General features: G+C 38.3%; 1 protein-coding gene across 3 annotated transcripts in view; it reads right to left on the reverse strand.

Annotated features, from left to right (window-relative positions):
* Positions 1 to 12,926, reverse strand: part of EcR (Ecdysone receptor) — a 797,280-nt gene that overhangs the window by 219,775 nt on the left and 564,579 nt on the right. Inside the window, exon 1 of one of the 3 annotated variants that reach the window (XM_065234608.1) lies at positions 4,328 to 5,494. The exons of the other annotated variants lie outside the window; for them this stretch is intronic. The gene's annotated coding sequence lies outside the window, so the exon portion shown is untranslated. Of the gene's footprint in view, positions 1 to 4,327; positions 5,495 to 12,926 lie in introns of those variants that run through there. 3 annotated transcript variants of the gene reach the window in all.

Raw genomic sequence — 12,926 nt, forward strand, 5'->3', positions numbered from 1 at the left:
CAGCAAGCTTTAGCCCAAATGAGCATCCATAAAAAGAAACCGCAACGCTATTGATCGGAATCAGTAGCTTTTTGTGAGTCGCTATGGGCCATCTTTGTTAAGCGCGTCATACTAAAGAGTATAAACAGAGAGAACCCCGCTCAAATTCCTATTCCTACACAAAACACAAGCTCCTGCTGCAGTTAACAAATAAGATTTATTATATAAGACCACCTAGTCCTACGTCACCATTGCGTACAACCCTATAGGGCTGTCCCATGTAGTTTTTTAATAAAATCTCTTCTCATTTTCTTTGGAATCTCCATAATTTTTTTTTAATAGTTCTTCAAAGTGACTGTATCCGGAAAATCTACTCCAGTTCCAGGGTTCTGAAATTTCTTCAAGATCCCGAATCAAATTTTACCGAAGAGAGGACGATGTATTTTGTCCCGATTCTTCGTCGAAGTGCACTTGCTTTGCCCGGCTTTTTCCTGATATCTCGGTTCACTGGATATCCTGAAGGTCCCAGAACTAATCTGCTTTCTTAAACGTTACTGGGATTTCTCGGTCATTTCTGGATTTTTTGAAAACTTACATGAAAGCAGTTCCAGACCAAATAGCGAAAAAATAAACAAATTTTAGATTTTACCACTCAGAATTCCATGAAACTTTGAAAAAATGTTCGCTAGGGTAATTGAACTAAGTTTGTGCTGGAATCCGGCCATGCTGATTCTCACCTAATTTTTAAAAATTACAACTTCTGTCCATGTTATGCTTTAAAACTTATCAAAATGCTAACTTTTCTGAATGAACTGAAACCAAGTAACAATTTTGGTTTTATGAGGGTTCTGCACACCATGATTTAGATTTGATGAATGCTTTAAAACCTCTATAAAACATATACAATAAACCAAGTTTGTGCTGAAATTCGGCAGTTAATTTTTTTGAACGATAAGTTGATAGCCTACGATTTAGGTCAAATTTGAAGTATCCTTTTCCAAACTTATACTGTTAAAGTTTTAACAAAGTTTCAAAACATTCTACAAATCTTAATCATGGTCTACAGAACCCGCATAAAACCAAAACCGTTACTTGGCTTCTGTTCATTTCAGAAAAGTTAGCATTTGCATAAGCTGTGAAAGCTTAACATGAACATAAGTTAAACAAATTAAAAAATAGCTTCTCCGGTTCTTGAAGTTTTCAACAGTTTCTTTAATTTTTTGACGAAATTGAATGATTTTTTGTTCGGTGTGTTCTTATTCTAAAAAAGCTATCCGGTTTCCGACAACTTTATTTCAGACGTTATTTTGATCAGATGAGTCGTTTGATTTGCTATTATTTATTGAAAAATATGAAATGGTTCATTACCCTTAGCAAACAATTATGCGAAGTTTCATGGAATACGGAGAAATCTGTTCGTCAGTTTGCGTGGAACTGGTTATGATGATCTTTGAAGCATGCTGACCTTCTCCGAAGTATTTAATATTTGATGAGCATCTTAGATGTGCTCCAAGCACCTCTGAAATTCAAGGATTATTTTTTTATAGATGTTCAGGGAACATTTATGCAAGATCAAAGAAATACATAGTAAGTAGTTCAAGGAACTTCAGAGAAGCTTTAAGAAACTGGACGAAGATTTAGACATCTTCAGAGATTGGCAACGGTACTGCACGGTGCTTTAGAAGCCTTAAGAAATCTTGACAGAACTTGTGCGAACTTCATTCAGAGAGCTTCAGATCGGTTTAGAGAACTTCATAGAAGTTAAAAAACCCATAAGGAACTTTGGATGCCATAAGGCACCGAAATCCGTACACTTAGTCCAAAAATGCGGACACTTTTAGCAGTGAATTATTGTTGCCAAATATGTTCTAAATGCCGTTAATTTTATTCTAATTCTATAGTATCGTCCAAGTTCATCCAACATAATTCTTATAAACTGCTTTTAGCATATTAGTTTATTGCGTGCTCGCAACATAGTGTTCTAGATGCACTTCCACAGTTATTAAACGATAAATATCTTTCGAAAATTTCCTAGACCGGATTGGAAATCGAACCCAGCCACCTCCAGTATGGTCTTGCTTCGCAGCAACGCTTTTACCAACTGAGTTAAGGGCGACTCCATGTACCAAACTACCACTCTAATTTTACGGAACATTTCAAATTCGTTCGTCAAATTCATCAAATTCGCATGCAATTTAAATGAAAATTTGAGTTAAGAGAGACATGGTAACGTCAGCCAAACATCACAGACATCTCTCAAGTCAGACCCAAGCACGCATTGTATGAAAAAATTAAAAAAAAAAACCAATCACCTGCTGACCAACGAACCGCTCAAACCGCCTCTGAAGATTTTCGCTAACGCGTGACATGACTTGAAATGACATTGAACCAAATAGAGCGACACACTCATCAAAAACCCACCAACACAATAAAAAAAAAAGAAAACACCGGGGAAGCTCTAAAGATAGGCCATTACGCGTTATTTCAACTATTTGCCGAAGTACTAGATTGACGAGCAGTTCTGGTACCTCCTGCTGCTTCGCTCTAATTTTGTTTCATGATTACCACAAAACAATAAAAAAAAGTTAATAGTTTCGCGTTATGTGACACTAATCGCTTCTGACGAGTTCGTTTTTTTTTTGGTTTCGTTCGATTCAAGATCACGCCGCCCGCCGCCACCGAAATTGTCCGGAGTGATTTGAGATTTGGGCGAAATTGCTTCTGTAAACAAACACGTCACTCACCGATTTCTCGCGAATAAAAGCTCAATTTTGATAAGGAGTGATTCCTTGACCTAATTGTGTTGTTACTTCACAAGATTGAGCTTTTATTCGCGAGAAATTGGCGATTGACGTGCATGTTTACAAAAGCCATTACGCCCAAATCTTAAACCGCTACGAAACTGTCATTGACTGACTTACGGAAAACAACAATAGCAGCAGGTATTACCCGAATGCGTACGTGCGTGTGTGTGTGTATGTGCGGTGGAAAAAGTCGTAAAACACGATCGTTTTCAAAAGTCCAAACCGGACTTGGAAGGTTGAATGATCTTCCACCGAATATAGATATTGTTACATTCTGGTGAAACTGGAAGGAAGTCCGGCTTTCGGTCATGTGAATCATGTGAGTGTGTCAACATTTTTCGAATTCTTCGATCATAGGTAAGACAACAGCCGAAACGAAGCTAGGTTAGGTTCTTGACTTGGCAGGGAAAGGAAGGGGGGCGGAGCTTGAGGTTGAGAAACTTTGAAAGCGCTCTCGATAATTACCCCCATCTCGATTCTCGAAAGGAGGAAATCGAGAATGCCTAATGGACGGAGGACGGCCGGGAGGAAGAAGCGCTGCACAATTATGATGATCGAGAGTGAGATCGAAGATTTTGTTTTTATTTTCGCTGCTTCTTCGTGTTCTTTCGGCCGTCCCCGCCGTTGTGGAATTTTTGTGAGCCTCAAAGATCTTTTTTTTTTTTTGGTTGGCTTTGTGATGCTCACTTTCGGTTCTCCGTTCTGAGCTCTTCTCAGGTGTTGGTACACGCGTCGTAGTAGGCCTTGAAGTTTTGAATCGTGCATGGATGTGTCTATGTGTGTATGCGTGCGAGTAGAGTGGTTCATTAGATCTGACTTTTTTAGAGCGATACATTCCATCTAGATTTCTTGTTGTGCGTTGCTCCAAGGCGAGAAGGGAGTTGAAAAGGAATTACAAAAACCGAAGGAACAACTTGTATGTTTTTTTTTTCAGTTTCTCCTCTTCTGGAAGAACCGGTTCTGGTCCGAAGTGTATTAGAAACATGAACGCCACCTTTTGTGACTAGTGGTGCCCCCGAGAGTTATTTTTTTTCTTTTCTAGAGAAACACGTCGTCGTCGTCGTCGCCATTGACAGAGAGCGTGGCAAGTCAGTGGCAAGGCAAGGTTTTGTTTTGATCATTAATTTTCTGCTGAGTGAATTTTAGCAGAAGGTGAAGATTAGAAAAACGCGATACAACCTAGGGGACATGATCTGTACACCATATTTAGCTGCTAATTTGACAACTGTTATCCGAAATGATTGGATAGTTAGCGCGGACTTAGTCGACGACTACTTGAAAAGAAACTTCTTCAAAAGACGCGGAGCGACCGAAGCTCCAATCTTATCACTAAGCAAACTTGTATCAACAATTGTACAACTGCATACGTCAGGGTGCATCAGCGATTGCACAATATCTCACAGCGCGCTCACATGTGTGTACAGCCGAGCAATCCTCGTCGCCACATGCTCAGCAATCCATTCAGTGGACAACTCCTTCAACCGCTAATCCACGAATTCAGCAGCAATCCTCAGGAATCCGAAACAATCCCCACCGACACTTACACTGCCACTAATTGCACTTTTTTGTTTTCGTTCGACGTCCAATCAACGTACGTATAACAATTGCACAATAGAATCTTCAACCTCGAAACTACTGAACTTGAAATGCAACCATCTATACATAAGCGAGCTTTGCTCTATCTCCTGCAACTGCTCTTCCACATCCGCAGGCGGCTCCGTAGAATAATTCTCACTAAATGCAGGTCATTGTACCACATGCATCCACTACCTCAAGAAACGGGCCACACTATTTTCTAACCGGAATGCACTTCTGGCGATTCGAGCTCTTCTTCTCCGTCGCCTTCTCGTTGTACAATGTATTCACAAGCAGTTTCTCACTGTGTATTGGTTCACTACTTCTATCGTCGCAATCCTAGAGCGGCTCTGCAGTTCCCGGTCTAGGATGCACCACTTTCACCACTACTCCCACAATCTCCGTCACTTTACACCAGTACAGCTGCTACTCTACCCTTCTGCCCACCGGAAGTTTATCCTTCTTCCAGGGGCACCCAAGAAACAATAGTTTCCACACACCACTTGCTCTCCTCCACTCGATGCGACTACCTTCTTCGTCAAACGCAAAATTCGCAATTTGTTTATGTTGTTGTTCGTCCGAAACCCCAAATTTCCTGGTCGGCAACTTCGCACTTTCTATTGTTTTCACTCCACCCGCGCGCGCGCTCGTCAAAATACACGACCGTCTCGACACACGCGGGATGCCTTTTCTTTTCACCCACAAAATCCGATTGTTGTGCTATTGTGTTGTGTCGCACACACTCGAAAAAAAAAACAACGAAATCTTGTTGTGTGATTTTCTTTTCGTTTTGAATAACTCACTCAGCGCGAAGCCGAACACACAGTAGAGAGGAAGGGATGATTTTTTGTGTTGTAGTACTTCTGAAGACAGCACTTCTGTTGTTCTCTTTGCTCTTTACGACGGGGAGGCCACGGCGACACGACTCGCAACTCTACCGCATGACGGACAAACATATACTAAAAGCGACGGCACCAAATCCGACATACGACGGACGGACGGATTTCAATACCGCCGAAGCGTCCGAAACACACGCGAGAGCTCTCCCAAGAGAGCGATAGGGTGAGAGTTTCTCCCGCTCCGCGAGAGAGAGAGAAAGAGAGCGAATCGTGTTTGCGTGATTGTGTTGATACACATTTAGTACATAGAAAACGCAATTTATTGCTGCTGCATCCCATCGCATCCCATCCCATCCCATCAACATCGTTTCGATGGAAGTGTATGGAATGGGATGGATGTTTTCGATTCCGAAAGTGATGGTGAAGCTCTAGTGCAGTGGAGTTTTGAAGAGCGACGAGTGGAAACGAATCACAGACAACACTACCCTTCTGCATATGAGCGCGATCGAAGGTGGTGTGGTGTGCGAGGTTGGCTTGGCTGTGTTGTGTTGTTTCCGAGGCTTGCAATGCGGTGCGTGCGATATTGGGTTTATCGGAGAAATTTAGATGCATCCATTTCAGAGAGATAGGGTGGGCGATCCAGTAGTGGAGGAACGAAGACAATTTATTTATTAAAAACTAAAGAAACGATTTGCATATAATTTTGATACGGCAATCTATAGTTTTCAATCTCTATTTTGCTAAGAAAATATTACATTTTAAAACTCGTCCTCCATTAGCAGGAACACTGTTCCAGTAGTTGTGGAAATTGCTAACTTGTGTTCCATTTGGTAACTATAGATGCAAGGAGTCAAAATATTAAGGAAAATAAATGTTTTGTTCTTCATTTTTGGGCTAATTTCAAATTCCAAGTCGACCTGTGCGCCGACATTTTTTTTTGCCGGCGGCGGCGTCATACCGTGCGCTATTTTCGGCGGCGGCGTGTATCGGCGTGGATAATATTTATCTATTTATTTTAACAATGTATCTACAGGACAAGTAATATATTCAAACATTTGTTTGTGCAAATTGAGATGTGAGTATTATTTAGTATAGTGCAAGAAGCAAAGGGTTGCTAGAAATATAAGTTTAAGGGGAGGTTTATTTAGATTTTGTCGAAAAATCGAGTTTTGTTTTTACATAAAAATAAAAAGAATATATGTGTCAAAGGATATTCCGATACAATACGTATTTTTCGAGTTAGAGCTTCTCGAACGGACCCATGCCACGTCGATTGTTGCCGAATTACAAAAATGAGTTTATATTCACGATAAATCGAAGCTTAAAGTCATTGTTTACATTTGGCACAAAGGTCCTTTTCACATGTTGCTCTAGTTACTAGCTTCCTCCATCATACGTGAAAATAAAAACGATAAAGTTGTTTGCACTCAACAAATCAGACTGCTCTTGGTTGCGAAGGAACTTTGTCCAGGCATCCACTTCTTTAAAATTTAGTAAACCGAAACATGGCTTAGCGGAGATTTACAATATTTGGAAACCTGTTTACCTATTTTTAGCATCAATCCGGAAGAAAGAATTACTAGAAGGACCTTCTTTTATGCTGGAATATCCAGAAACTGCGCAAAAAGATCGACCCCTTGCGTTTTTTTAATTAAATCAGTAAATAAAACAATCCAGATAGTTTAGATGATGAGTCCAAGACTAACATTTGAAAAGGGCACGACATATAGAGAGAAGCGTATTTCCAATTTTCAACTCTAAGATGCATCTGGTTGTTACGCATTGCACCAAATCTATTAATTACACTACTTTACAGCATATTTTAAATTTGTACGCTGATGGTCATTTTCCTAGTAAAGTCGTGCGCTGAATCCAAAAATATAGTTTTCGACGTGAGCTAAAAAACACATGTTATTGTAGGAGAGTAACCTATGAAAAATTAATTTATCTGGTTTACCTACCTACCACTGTTTCCGGATGGAGCTTTAATCGAGATTATTTTCTCTTTATTCTTTGATACAGAAAGGTATCGTTGTTTGCGGTTGAAGTTTTAGCCGATGTTCCTCTTTCCCAGTTATTCAGGTTGATAAAATTGAATCTTTATAGAAGTTCAGCGAAGTTAAGAGAACATAATTTGATTTAAGGAAACTTCGCAGTAGTTCGAGGAACGTCGTAAAAGCTCAGGGAATGTTGAATAGCTTCAAGGAATTTCTTAGATCTTCAAGGAACTTTTCAGTAGATTTTCAGGAAGCTTCGTAGAACTTCAAGGAACTTAGTAGAACTTCAGGGATCTTGGTAAAAATTCAGGAAACTGCGTAGAAGTTTACAAAACTTTCTACATATGCAGGAAAGTGTCAAAACTCAAGGAATTAAGTAAAAGTTCTGTGAAATGTGTAGAAGCTTAATGATCTTTGTAGAACTTTATTGAACTCTGTTGAAATTAGGCGAACTTTAGAGAAATTCTCGCTGAAGTTGAATTTCAGGGATTTATGTTCTATTTCAGGGACTTCTAAGAAATTCTGGAAACAGCTTAGAAATTCAGGAAGCTTTTTAAAAAATCTCGGAACTACGTAGGGCTTCAAAAAATTTTGTAGAAAATCAGGAAATTTTGTAGAAAATCAGGATATTTCGTAAAAGCGGGAACTTTATACATGTTTGGGAAACTTCGTAGAAGTTATCTCAATATTGTCCAACTAAAGGCAACTTCATAAATGTTTGAGAACCATCTTTTCATAGCAGGCTATTTTGTTGAAGTATAAAGGACTTGGAATTATAAAGTTCAGTATACTGTGTACAAGTGCCAGCCCTGTATGGTGGTCAGTGCTGCACAATTTCGACAATACACGGTGATACTCAAAATTCTGCTTTGGTCACTCATTTGAGCTAACAGTCATCGTCAAGGCAAACCATGTCAATTGTCAGTAGCATTTTTGTCAGTGACGAACATGTGCTGATTTGTTTATTAGCTAAATTTAAAATGAAATTAAATGGCTTCAGGAAAACAATTACATGGAGCCCTTAAAGTGAACAAGCATTTACGTCCTTGTATAACAATAATGTAAAAAATTACACTTTCTGTTACCAGGTGAATCTTTGTCATTGACGAAAAAAAGAATGAGATTTTGACAAAGATTTCTTTGAGGATCAAGTCTATCATTGACTATGTGAAAAACAATTTTGTCAATATCGCGCAAAAAACTGTCAATGACAATGACAAATCTCAGCACTGATGGTGGTTGTTCATGGATACTCCATTACCTCAAAACCTATTTATTTTTTTAATCAAAACTAACTGGGCGCAGAAATATCAATCTACATGCACCCATCCATTACTTTTCACAAGGCACTCTCAGAATGATGACTCCACCCCTGGAGATAAAAGCAATTGTTTGTTAAAAAAATTCTGCCAGATTAAAAAATATACATAACTTTATTGCAAATCACATAAGAAAACTTAATCCAAACATTAACATATATTTTTATGATTTTTGCGTGTGAATGTGTGAAGCTTCGTTGGTCGGTTTTTATAGTTGTTTACGTCCTATATATCAGAAAACTTCAAGACACTTCCACTAATTTCAGGAAAATTACAATACTTCTTTTAAAAGATCTGAAAACTCAAGAAAAGTTAGAAAAATCAGGGAAGCTCAGAGCTCTTTAGATCAATTTTTAAACCTTCTGTGAAGTTCCATGAACTTCAGAAAAATCCGAAACATTCAGAGATCTTTTGAAAACTTCAGGAAAGTTCCGACAACTACAAGAAAGTCCATAACTTTGGGGAAATTAATAGATCATCAAGGGTAAGTAAATTCTGAGAACATCAATGTAAAGGGTGTCCACAGTTAAATTGCATCACTTTAAAAAAAAACTCGAACATTTTGCCCTTTGGCTTAATTTTAATGAAATTTTGAGTGAGATTGCACTGCGTGAGTTTCATTGTGAAATTTTTAGTAGTTTTGAAAATGGAGTTGAAGGAACAGCGCGTGCACTAGAAAATTTTACATACTCACCTCAACAACCCACTCAACTTTCACACCGAGCCATCGGAAAGATGTTGGGAATCCAACAATCTACTATTTCTCGTGTCATAAAATGTTTCGGAGAACGTTTAACTGTCGATCGGAAGCAAGTGAGTGCAAGAAAAGTGTTCCATACTGCGTTGAAGCAGTTCGTGCAGAAAGCCAAGAAACGAGCAGGACTACGTTCATTCAAGGTTCAGAAAGCAGCAAACCGCAATGAACGACAGAATAGGTCAGCACTTCTGTATCATGGACGATGAAACATACGTAAAAGCGGACTTCACACAAATTCCGGGAAACCAGTATGTGACTGCGAAAGACAAGTTCCATGTTCCAGAGTCCCTCAGGAAACAGCAAATGTTGAAGTTCCCTAAGAAATTTGGATGATTTTGAAGGCAATTTCTTCGTGCGGAAAACGGAACAAACCTTTCGTAACAAGTACAACCGTAAATGGCCAAGTCTACATGAATGAGTGCCGGAAGAAACTACTGCTTCCGTTTCTCAAATCACACAACGTTCCTTTAAATTTTTTGACCGGATCTAGCCTCTTGTCACTACTCAAAGGACGTTCTGAAGTGATTCAAGACGAATGGGGCCAATTTCGTGCCGAAGGATCTCAATCCTGGGCTATAATGATGCACCAGCTACGTAAGCATCGTAAAGTTGTCACTACGGAGCAGGAAATGTTGAAATCATGGTTGAAGCAGACAACATTTCGATTCAACCATTGTACAAAAGCTTAAGAGAAGTAAGAAGAAAGTTCTGGAATTTGGATTTAGTGAAGAAATAGATTGAAATAAAGATACGTAAACCAATATTATATGTAGTATTACCCGAGTAGCATATTTCCATCACAATAAGTTGCAGCAACTTGTTTATTACTAATATTAGTTGTATTGAAGTTGTCACAACCGATTTGTGACAAGCGTGCTACTAGGGTACATTCCCTGAACATTTTATGACAATCGGTTGAGAGACTTCTAAGTGATGCAATTTAACTGTGGACACCCTTTAGATCCATGAATCACACATAAGTTCAAAAATGAATGTCCGAAAAATTAAAAAAGCATGAGGGAAATTTAGAAAATTTCTGGAAAACGTTGAGAACTTCAGGTCCGTTCGAATATCTTGAGAAACATTTTAGGAACGAGTTCCATGAGCGTCAGAGATTATAGAAAATTTGAAATACGTTCTATTAGCATCTGAAAAATTGCGGGAAATTTCAAGAACTTCTGAAAATTTAATAGAAATTCCAAGAATTTAAAGGAAGATCCGAAAACTTCAGGGTAGTTCCGATACCTTCGAGAACGATCAAAATAGTTAAAAGATCTGTTGTGATAAGTTCCAATAGCTTTCAATAGATTTCAAGGAAAATTTCGAGAGCTTCAGTGAAGATTAATGAGCTTCAGTGAAGATTAATGAGCTTCAGGGCAGGTCCATATACTTCAAGAAAATTCCAGGAACTTTACTGAAGATGCCAAAACGTCAGTTGAGTTTAAAGTCTTAAGGGGGGAGTACACTTTGATTTTTCAAAAAAATGCATTTTGTTTTTGGCTTAAAATGTTCCTTGGGATGTATACTTTAATTTAGAAAAGACTCCAAGTCCGCCAGAATATTCCTTACCGCTTTACGAAGCGATTTCCTAAAACATGTACCGGCGCGCTGATAGAGCATTTTTATCTTTAAACGCGTTTATCTCGAAACATGGTTTTTCAAACTGGCATGGGAAATAACTCTAACCAGTTATCATCAAATTTGGATGTTGCCTAGGTTTTCTTGTTCAGAATTAAATTCTGCTTAGAAATACGTATCCACATTTTTGATTTGTCAAAAATGGATTTTTAATCCACGATTTTGTAAGCATTTTTAGGGTGGAAAAATGGACTTTTTTTCCTAAGGCCACAAATTTTGAAAAAAATTATTTAAAAAAATCGGAATACGTATTTCTAACTCAAATTTCATTACTAATCAGGATTTTTGTTCGATTTATGTTCGAGGATCACATGGAAAGGAGTATTTTCCCACGCCGTTTTCCGATTTCCGCGCGAGGACGCCCGCGTGACCTGGTGCACCGTCCATGGGGAGACGCCAATCGAGTTCAAAAAAATACAAATTATAGTTCGAAGGATGACTAATAAATGGGTTATAACATATTTGCCCTCCCTGAAGTGTTTTATTGCTTAGAAAAATTAACGAAAATGCCTTACTTTTTGGACGTTCAAAGTGTACTACCTCCTTAATGAAAGTTTACGTAACATCGGGCAGTTTTGGGAACTCAGTGCAGGTCCATGATTAGGAAAATTGCGTCACCTTTAGTTAATTATCGATAACTTCAAGTTAATTCCGCCCAATAATTTCAGAAAAATAACTAGATCCTTGAAAAAGTTAAAAAAAAATAGAAATAGTCTTGAGAAAATTAGCGAAGTTCAGAGAGCTTAAGAAAAATGTTCGAACCATTACAAAGGTTCCAAGACATTCAAGAAACTGTAGAAACGTGGGAAGATTAGAGATCTTATTATTAGGATGTTTTATTCATTGAAGTCAAGAAAACTTTAGAGAAGTCCAGAGGAAAATTGTTAAAACTTTGATCTCTTTACCTCCTTTAAGAAATTCCAGGAATTTCAGGGAAGTCCATAAGCCTTTCGATTTTTTTTAATACTATAGACATATTTTGGAAACTTTACAATTGTCTAGAATTTTTCAGGGAAGTTCAAAGATTCATTTCAGAGCAGAGCTTCCGAAGATTTGTGAGAACAGCATGGTAGCTTCAAAAACATCAGGGAACATCGAGAACCTCAGGACAGTTCATTAAGCTTCAAGGAAATTGCAGGAACTTCAGTAAAGTTCTGAAATTTTCAGGGAAGTCCACAGAACTTCAGACATGATTTTAAAGCAGTTTCATTATTCACAAGGACGATCCTAGTATTTCGAGGTAGATCAGAGAACTTCAAAGCATCCATTCGTTAATTGCAGGGACTTTCAAGAAGTTCCAAGAATTATGAAACATTCCAAGATTTTTTTTACATTTTCAAGGTCTTCAGGGGGGATGTTTTATGAACATTATTGGAACGTAAGAGGAGTTCCGAGAACTTCTTGAAAATTTAAGACTTATGGTATGTTGAGAGATTTTAAAGGAAGTTCCATGAGCTTCAAGAAAAACCTTACTTAATATTAAACTTCATAAAAATTGTAGATTATAGTTTTTTTTCCACTGAACGATAAGACGGAACAACTTTATATGTTTACTGTTCCCCTGAAGATGGCCTCCAATGACCGGACATAACAATATACGGAAAAATTCAGGAGGGTTGCCTTGAAAATGAACTTCTATATTGAGCTGCCGCACTAGAATGTTACTTATTGTTTGAACTTCAATATTTTTGGAAAGGTAAAATAAGAAAATATACCACTGTGCGACGCCAAGATGTGATTCCACTTGGTAAGCTTGCTCTAAGCATGTAAAATAGGTTTGATCCTGATTTTGGAAACTAGAAGTGAGATCTCAAAATTTCCACTATCGAACATATATTTAAAAAAATCTAAGTACAAACGTTGTTGTAGTGGTAAGAGTGATTGCCACCCACCCAAACAGACCTGGGTTCAATCCCAGTTGGCACCGCCGGGATTTTCTGAGGCATAAAATCTCTGACCACACCTTCCTTCGCAAGGGAAGTAAAGCCGTTGGTCCCCTTTCCATGAGTTGATGGGTC

The sequence above is a fragment of the Ochlerotatus camptorhynchus genome, unplaced genomic scaffold, assembly GCF_037179485.1.
Source record: "Ochlerotatus camptorhynchus isolate MF236.1 unplaced genomic scaffold, CSIRO-AGI_Acam_v1.1 ptg000434l, whole genome shotgun sequence".
Taxonomy (NCBI): domain Eukaryota; kingdom Metazoa; phylum Arthropoda; class Insecta; order Diptera; family Culicidae; genus Ochlerotatus; species Ochlerotatus camptorhynchus.